Raw genomic sequence first — 9,112 nt, forward strand, 5'->3', positions numbered from 1 at the left:
CATGATAATGGACAATGGGATAGAAGACACAACTACTCAATTCTTAATTTGCTTCTGTTTCCTCTTTCACAGGAAATGATTTTCAGAATGTTTGGCACAGAACAAACATGATAAGAAATCTTGGGCAACTGGGAACCTTGGGAAAGTGAAGGCCCCTGGAATGTGGTAATGTTTTCATCACTACTGCTAATCACATGCAAGAGCTTCAGAAAAGAAAGCAAGATATGGGAAGTGATCAGTTGATTAAGGATGCAGAGCTGAAAACAGGATTAAGATTTAAATACAAGAATCACAGTGATGAAGTGTTAAAAAGTGAATGGCTGTTAGAAACTGGATTTCCCTAGAGTCATATAAATATAATCAAAAGGATTTTAAACTGAAAAGAGCCTAACCCTAATCTTAATCCTGAGTGGTGAGGATATGTGGCCAAAAAAAAAATGTACTTAGGCTTGATATAAGAAAACCTTTCTGACAATTTTGTTATTGTTATTCAGTCATTTCAGTCCTGTTCAACTCTTCATAACCCAGTTGGGGTTTTCTTGGCAAAGATACAGGAGCGGTTTGCCACTTACTTCTCCAGCACATTTTACAGATGAGGAAACTGAGGTAAACAGAGTTAAGTGGCTTGCCAAGGTTAACACAGTTAGTAAGAGCCTGACCCAGATATGAACTCAGGAAGATGAGTCTTCCTGACTCCAGGTCTGGCGCTCTATTCACTGTGCCACCTAGCTGCCCTTCTAACAATTAGAACTCTCCAAAAATGTAATGAATTGTCATGAGAAGTAATGGGTTCTTCCATTCTGAACTTCTTCTGGCTGGACGACCATGTGTCAGACAGAGAGAGGTCATTCTTGATCTGGAGAAGGATTGGATAGGCAACTTCTAAGGTATCTTCTGCTTCTGAGATTCCATGATTCTGTGAATCAACTCCAGATACGTGAGGAAATAATAAAAAAAAATCCTCAATGAGTTCCATTCAAATGACTCAAATAAATTACAACCTAAGACATTGAAAAAAAAAGTTTATCTCTGTGCTCTTGTTAATAATCTTTAAAAAATAATAAAAGCTTGGGGAGATGCTACCAAACAAAAAATAACCAATGTTTTGCCAGTTATCACAAAAGGAGAGGGAATAGGTTCTTCAGATTATAGGCTATTGAGCTGGATTTTTAAAAGCCACGGATTCTCAGATATGGAAAGGGAACTTATGGAGGATACCTAGTGAAACCCATTCCTGAACAAGACTTTCATGTTTGGCAGACTTCTAGAATACAGAGTAAACATTTAAAAAGTGGACTCTGGACTGCTCCACATCCCCACCAGCTGCCTTACCCCTACATGGGTATCTTCCCCTACATCTTTTCCAGCTTTTCTTTAGGTTTTATCTTCACCTATTAGAATATAATAAGCTCCTTGAAAAGAGCCACCATCTTGTTTTCTTGTAATCATATCCCCAGTGCTTAGTATAATGTCTGACACATAGTAAGTCCTTAATAAATATTCTATCTTACTCTATACCTTTTTCTTTCCTTCTTCCTGTATTTTTCTTTCTTCATATATTTTCTTTCTTGATATCATGTATCTATCTACCTAATACACTTGGATGTGAGCAAGGTATTTGACAAAATCTCTCACTGCATCTTTGTGAACAAAACAGAGAGAGATGGGCTGAATACAATTAGCTGAAATCAGACAATCTATGCCTAAATAGTGATGATTAGTGGAGCAATGTCAAATTTAAGTGAAGTCTGCACCAGAGACTTTTTTCTTTGGTCCTTTATTATCTAAACTTTATATTTATTGATTGCGATAAAAGTATAGAGTGATCCTTACCATAGTTTTAGATGGCATGAAGTTAAGAGAAATATATAATACATTGATTGACAGAATAAGGATCCAAAAAGTATATTAACAAACTAAAATGAGAGACTAAATCTCATAAGATCAAATTTAATAGGGACAAATATAAACTCCTCCACTTAGTGTCAAAAAATCAAATGCATGAATAAGAGATGGGGAAGGTGAGGCCATACTAACCATTCACATGAAAATGATCTGGGAATTTTAGCAGACCACAAGTTTAATCTTAGTCAACACTCTGCTTTCACAGCCAGAGAAAATTAGTGTAAAATTGTTGTTGTTGTTATGGTTCAGTGATTTCAGTTGTATCCAACTCTCTGTGACTCCATTTAGGGTTTTCTTAGCAAAGATACTGGAGTGGTTTGCCATTTTCTTCTCCAGCTCATTTTATAGGTGAGGAAAATGAGTGTAAATTAGACTACATAAACAAAAAGCATTTTGTACAAAATGAGAGAGGTAATAGTCCCACTGTCTGTACTCTGACTTCATGAGACCCCATCTGGTTTATCTTATTCATTTCAAAGATACTGAAGAACTGGAGTGTGCCCAGACAACGATGACCAGGATGCTGAGGGAATGAGGATCACTCTATATGAGCTCTGGTTAAAGGAACTCGGAATGTTTAACTTGAAGGAAAGAAGACTTTGGGAAAACATGATAGCTAGCTTCAAACATTTGAAGGGTTGTCATGTGAAAGAATTAGAAGTATTCTACTTGGCTCCAGAAGGAAGGACTACGACAGTGTGTGGAAGATGCAAAGGAGGAGATATCATCTCTAGAGGAAGAGAAACTTCATGATCTTTTGATCTGTCCAAAAGTTCAGCAAGTCTGATTCAAGGAGGTAGCAGGTTACCTACTGCTATAAGATATCAAGAAAAGGCTGTCCAGACTCCTCATTTGGGGAATTCCTGTCAGGTTCAATTAAGTCATGGGATAAATTTAGAGCCAGAAGGGGTATTAGAGGTTGTTGAGTTGAATCCCTTCAGTCTACATGTGGGAAACTATGTCCTTGGAAAGTGAAATGGCTTGTCCAAGGTCACAGAAGCAGCAAATGACAGGCCTGGAATTAAAACCCAGATCTCTTGACTCCAAATATAGTACTCCTTCCACTGAATTGCTATATCTACTGATTTCCTCCTCCAAGAACAATATCAGGCAGATTGATGGCACTTGGTGCTTGTCAGAGAGTAAAGGGGAACAAATGAGTATAGAAAAGGTAGGAAGGAGCTCATGCTGTTAGAATAATAACCATAGGGACAGAGGCAATCTCAGAGTCTAACCCCTTCATTTTACTGATGAAGAAACTGAGCCCAAGCTAATAAGTGTCTTTGTGGAATTTGAAGTCAATCTTCCTGACTTCAAATCCAATACCTTACCCACTATATCACACTGCCTCTCTAGCATATTTTAAAAAAAAAAAGAATACATGATGGAGAGTCTCTCTAAAAAATGAGAGATTAAAAGACTTAGAATACAAACATACTGAAATAGAGAAAAATTTTGCAGAAGAGAAACAAAGGGCAACAACATTAAAAGAATACAAGAACACTAAAACCTTAAAAACAGGAAACATCTAAATGTGTAAAATGATACAAGAAAACTGCCCAGAAATACTGAAAACAGAAAACAAAACACCAATCAAGAATCTACAAATCACCTCCAGGAAAAAAAACATACTTCAAACTCCAAGAATAGTGATGAAAGTTAATAATTTCAGTGACAAATTCTCTAAGAGACCATGAGAAAGTTAAAGGAAAGGAAATTCAAATAACACAAAATTATTCTACATCCATAAAAAAATTCCAAAAAGAATGGAATAGTAAATTCCAAAAAGCAAAGGAGTTCATACTGCAACCCCAAAAGATATGTAAATCTGAGGATGTTTAACAAAGGAAAGGTAACTGAGACATTCCTGCAACAACAGAAAAAGAGATGAGCAGAATATTTCATTTGCTAACACTCCAAACAACAAAAATATAAGAAAAGAAAATAAATTGAATTGAAAAAGAAAGATTAAGTAATGAAATAAATAACTCTATATTTAGAAGTTATTTGAGAGAAAGAAAAACAGCCTGGAAGAGAGAGATAGGGAGGAAAGGAATGGGAGCAAGGGAATAGAGAGGGAAGAGCACAAAAAAAAAAGGAACATCAAGATATTTTTTAAAGCACACAAAGGGCTAGAAGTAGGAAAGAAGGATATAGAAAAAGTATAAATGCTATCAAAATAATAATCAGGGGAACACAAACAATAGACACAGATTTAAATGGAGGTTGTATGATGATATCCTAAACAATAAATAGATCAAGTAACAAGTCATAGAAACAATTAACAACTCTATGAAAGAAAATTAAAATGATGAAACAACATACTGAAAATTTCTGAAATGAAACTGAAGCAGTCCTTAAAGGAAAAAATATATCCCTAAAAATATACATTAACAAAAGAATGGATTAATAAACTGAGCATGCAGTTTTAAAAATTAGAAAATTAAATAATAAGCCCAAAATGAATACAAAAGAGGAAAATTTTTAAATTAGAAGAAAAATCAATAAATTTAAAATAAAAAAAATTATACAAATTCTATGTTAGTTCTTTGAAAAGATTAATGAAATTGATAAACCTTTAGCCAAGCTGATGATAAAAAAAGAGGGAGGGAAATCTGATAATCAAAATTAAAAACTAAAAAGGTGAAGTCACAACAGAGAAGAAATAAAAAGAATTATTTAAATCTATAATACATAGTTATATGCCAACAAACATAAGAATTCAAAAGAAAAAAATTATCAACAAAAATGTATATAGAATACCCAAATTAACTGAACACCAACTAAAGATGTAAATTCAGTTTCAGAAAAGGAAATTTAACTAGTTTTCAAAAATTATAATTTTTTTTTAAAAAAATCTCTTGCCTAAGTGGATTTATAGGAGAATTGTATCAAACCTGAATAAAAAATATCCTCTACTAAAATTTTAAAGAACAGTTAACACCCATTCTACAAATTGTTCCAAAAATTTAGAAAATCACTCAACCAAACTCATTTTCTAATACAAATATGGTATTAATATCTAAAATACAGAAGAATAAAGCAAAGAAAAAATATAGACCATTATCATCAATTAATGTCAATTTTAAAAATTTTAATTAAAATATAGTAAAAAAAACACAGCAAGTTATCTAATGAATTATTCATTATCAAATTGGACTTAGGGTTCAACATCAGGAAAACAATTGGCACAATTACAGTAAAAACAAAAACATCTAAAGCCACATGATTTTTAAGTAAATACAGAAAAAGGCCTCTGACAAAATATAATACTCATGGATTAAACAGTGTAAGCATAGAAGGATTCTTTAATATAATTTTTAAAGTCTATCTAAAACCAAAAGCTAGCATTATCTACAATGGAGGACCATTAAAAGCTGTACCAATAAATACAGAAGTAAAGCAAGGATGCCATCTTTTCCCATTATTTGAAAATAATTTTTGTTTGAGAATAATTTATTTTCCTTCCAGGACCTTCTCTGCACCCTGTATCAGGCCAGAATCCCACCCTCTAAGTCTTCCTTCTAGGGGCCTTTCTAGTGAAACTTGATTCAGTTTGGTGTTCAGACAACAGCCTCCTGTACTGACTTTGCTCCAGGGCCTTCTCTAGTGTTCTAGAGGCATCCTCCAACCAGATTCACCTCCTTCTTAACCAGACTCCCCCAGGCCAAATCTTCACCTGGTGTGAGGCAAGCCTTCTGGGACTTACAGGATACTATATTAGTCCCTGCTACAAAGTCAGATATCTGACATGACCTAAAACAGTCTGATCATCTGCCTCCCTCTACATACCCCTAACCACCGATACCCAGAGTGGATTCATGGATTCATTCTTCAATGGTTAGCATTATCCCACTTCCTCATTCTCTCTTCCCACTGATTCTGAATGCCAGGCTACAGATAAATAAACCCTATCTTCCATCCCCAATTTCCATTCTAAATTCCCTTCCACCTCAACTACACCCTCCACTGTGCAATTTCAGGTTTAACTTCCTCATCTACTCTCTTTTATGGAAGACCTGCTCCATAATTAACAAAATTGATTTCATCTGAAATCTTTTCCTTTCTCACTCCTTGCCCTCCTGGAACTCCTGAGACTCAGCTGTCTTTTGATGATACTGCATCTATGGCCACTTTTTCCAGTACTGATTGTGCTTTCACCCCTACCTCCAACTCATTAGTTGTAAGAGTATGCAATGTAATGCTCCCCACTGACACTTTCAGACTCACCTTCTATCACTCAGTAATCTCTCCTCCTCTGAGGTTTATTCAAAATAAATGTATCATCCAAACAAGATTCTGGTAGCTGTTATCTCCTGTCCCCCAGGACATTCTTCTTCCTTCCTCAATGAGTCCAGTGCTTGTTCTATATGCTATTGTATGGTCTTTCTTTCCACCTTGACTATTGCCCTCATAGTTCAACATGAGTATGGATGCTTCAAATACTCTAACTTTCCAGTTCCTCCTCTGCTCAGATCCAGTAGCCTACTACTCCATGCCACCTCAGATATATACAGAGATGATCTTGCCATTACCCATAAGCATTCCACTTCCACATTCATAAACTCTGAAATTCTTTTATTTGATCATAAATTTATATACTCCATATTTCCTTCTGCATTTCTAATCCAAACCTAGTTCTTAATTTTCACCATGTCCCCCCCCCCCCCGGTTCTTTCACAGGCCACCAACCCTGTACTGTCTCTACCAGGGGTGGAGAAGCTGTGGCCTTATAAGTCCTCAAGTGCAGCCCTTTGGTTGAACCCAAATTTCACAGAACAAATCCCTTTATTAAAAAGAATTTGTTCTGTGAAAGTTGGGCTCAGTAAAAAGGCCACACACAAGAACCTAGAAGGTCACGTGTGACCTCAAGGCTGCTGGTTCCCCACCCCTGGTCTATAGTTTTGTTCTTTCCCCGTCTTGGGCTTCATGAATCAATTCAATTCTACACTATTCTCAAAATTCAACTGTTTCACCCCTTGTTTTATCACCAATTATGCCTTGCCAACTTCAAACTTGAAGTGCTCCCACCATTTGCTAATTTCAGTCTTACTCATGTTTCTGAACAGAGTTTGAGAAAGTCATAAAACCAGGCTAAGTGGGTTCACTACAAATTTGTACATAATCTCATCTGGGCTGTTAATGCAGCAAGGCAATCCTTTTACATTTTCTTAATCCATTCTCTAGTCCACTCACCACAAGTAATATTCCTAAACTTTTCTTTCCACATCGATGTTCCCATGGCATGCTGTTACTTTACCCTCTCGGGTGAGAACTTTGCCTTACAACTTCATTGAAAAAATTGAGTCCATTTACCAAGAGTTTCATTATCTCCCCTCTTCCTCATCTCACATCATTCAGACAACTTCCCCCCACAATCTCCTCCCTCAACCCTAGTTCACACAATGTACTACTTCTCCTTGCTAAGGCAAATTCTTCAACATGCAACCTTAAACCCATCTCCTGCCATCTTCCCCAGCAGATTACTCAATATCTGTAATCTTCAATCTCTCCCTATCTGCAAATATGTCCATATCTATACCATCTTTAAGAAAAATCCTCAAAATAAAAAAGAAGGAAAAATCCTCACTTCTTCCAACCATTCCCCAATGTTATCATTCTGTATCTCCCGTCCTCTTCAAGGCTAAACTTCCTGAGAGGGCTGGTCCTCTCACTTGTTTCTAAACCATCTGCAATTTGGCTTCCAATCTCATCATTCCACTGAAAATGTTCTGTCCAAATATACCAGTGACCTCTTTATTATCAAATATTATGGATTTTTCTCAATCTTCATCCTTTTTTACCTCCCTAGAGCCTTTCACTCTGCTGCTAATGCTCTTCTGAACATTCTCTTCTCTCTACATTTCCCCTGATTCTACTACTACCTGTCTGACTGCTACTTCTCAGTCTCTTTTGCTGAATCTTCATCCAGGTCATCCCTACTAACCAGGGATATCCAATCTTAAGGCTCTTTCTTGGGCATTCTTCTCTCTCCATACTATCTTGCATGGTGATCTCATCAATTCTAAGAAGTTTAGTTATTATCTCCATGCAGATGATTCCCAGTTCTATATATTCAGCCCTCACCTTTCTCCTACGCTCTAGCCTCACAATATCAATTGTCTGTTGGAAATCTCAAATTGGATTTTCATAGATGTCTCAAACTCAATATGTCCAAAACATATATATCTTTCCCCAAAAACTCTTCCCTATTTCCAGTTTTCCTATTATTATCCAGAGCACTACCATACTTTCAGTCACCAGACTGACAACTTCAATGTCCTTCTTGACTACTCACTCTCATTGATCTAACGTCCAATCTGTTGTCAAGTCCTATCATTTCAACCTTCACAAGATCTTTTACGATACATCTCCTTTTTCCACTCATATGATCACCACCTTAGTGTAGATTCACATCATTTCATACCTTGATCATTACAATGACCTGCTGGTTATTCTCCCTACCTCAGATACCTCCCATTTCCAGTCATGTTCCATTAAGCTGGCAAACTGATTTTCCTAAAGCTCAGGCCTGACCAAAATGTCACCTCCCTACCTCATAAACTCCAGGGGCTCCCTATTACCTCCAGTGTCAAGTGAGAAATCCTTTGTTTGGCTTTTAAATCCCATCATCACCTGGCCCCTTCCTTTCTTTACAACCTTCTTACATTTCTTACCCATCCGTGTACTCTACAATTCAGCAACACTCACCTTCATGTTCTTCCTTTGTTCCTTCAAATACTGTCCTTTCATCCCATTCTTCCCCATGCCTGGAATGCTTTCCCTCCTCATCTCTGTATCCTGCCTTCCCTAGTTTCCTTTCTGATTCACTTGAATCCAACCTTTTACAAAAGATTTTCTGAGTCCACCACCACACTGCCTGCTAGTACCTTCCCTTTTAGACCACCTTCTATTTTTACATATGTGTGTATATGTATACATATATGTACATGTATGTATATATGTACATGCATATATACAAGCACACATAATATACACATATATACTTATTATCTTATTCATAAGATATTTGCATGTTGTCTTCTCCACTAGAATATTAACTGTTTTAGGAGAGAGATTATGCTTTTTGTCTATCTTTGTTTTCCCAGCACAGTGCTTGGCACATAATAAAACCTTGATAAATGCTTGTTGACCAATTAGAAATGCTAATACCTCTAAGACAAGAGAAAGAAATTAAAGGTCTAAA

Source organism: Vombatus ursinus, unplaced genomic scaffold, assembly GCF_900497805.2.
Source record: "Vombatus ursinus unplaced genomic scaffold, bare-nosed wombat genome assembly UNPS02014798.1, whole genome shotgun sequence".
Taxonomy (NCBI): Eukaryota; Metazoa; Chordata; class Mammalia; order Diprotodontia; family Vombatidae; genus Vombatus; species Vombatus ursinus.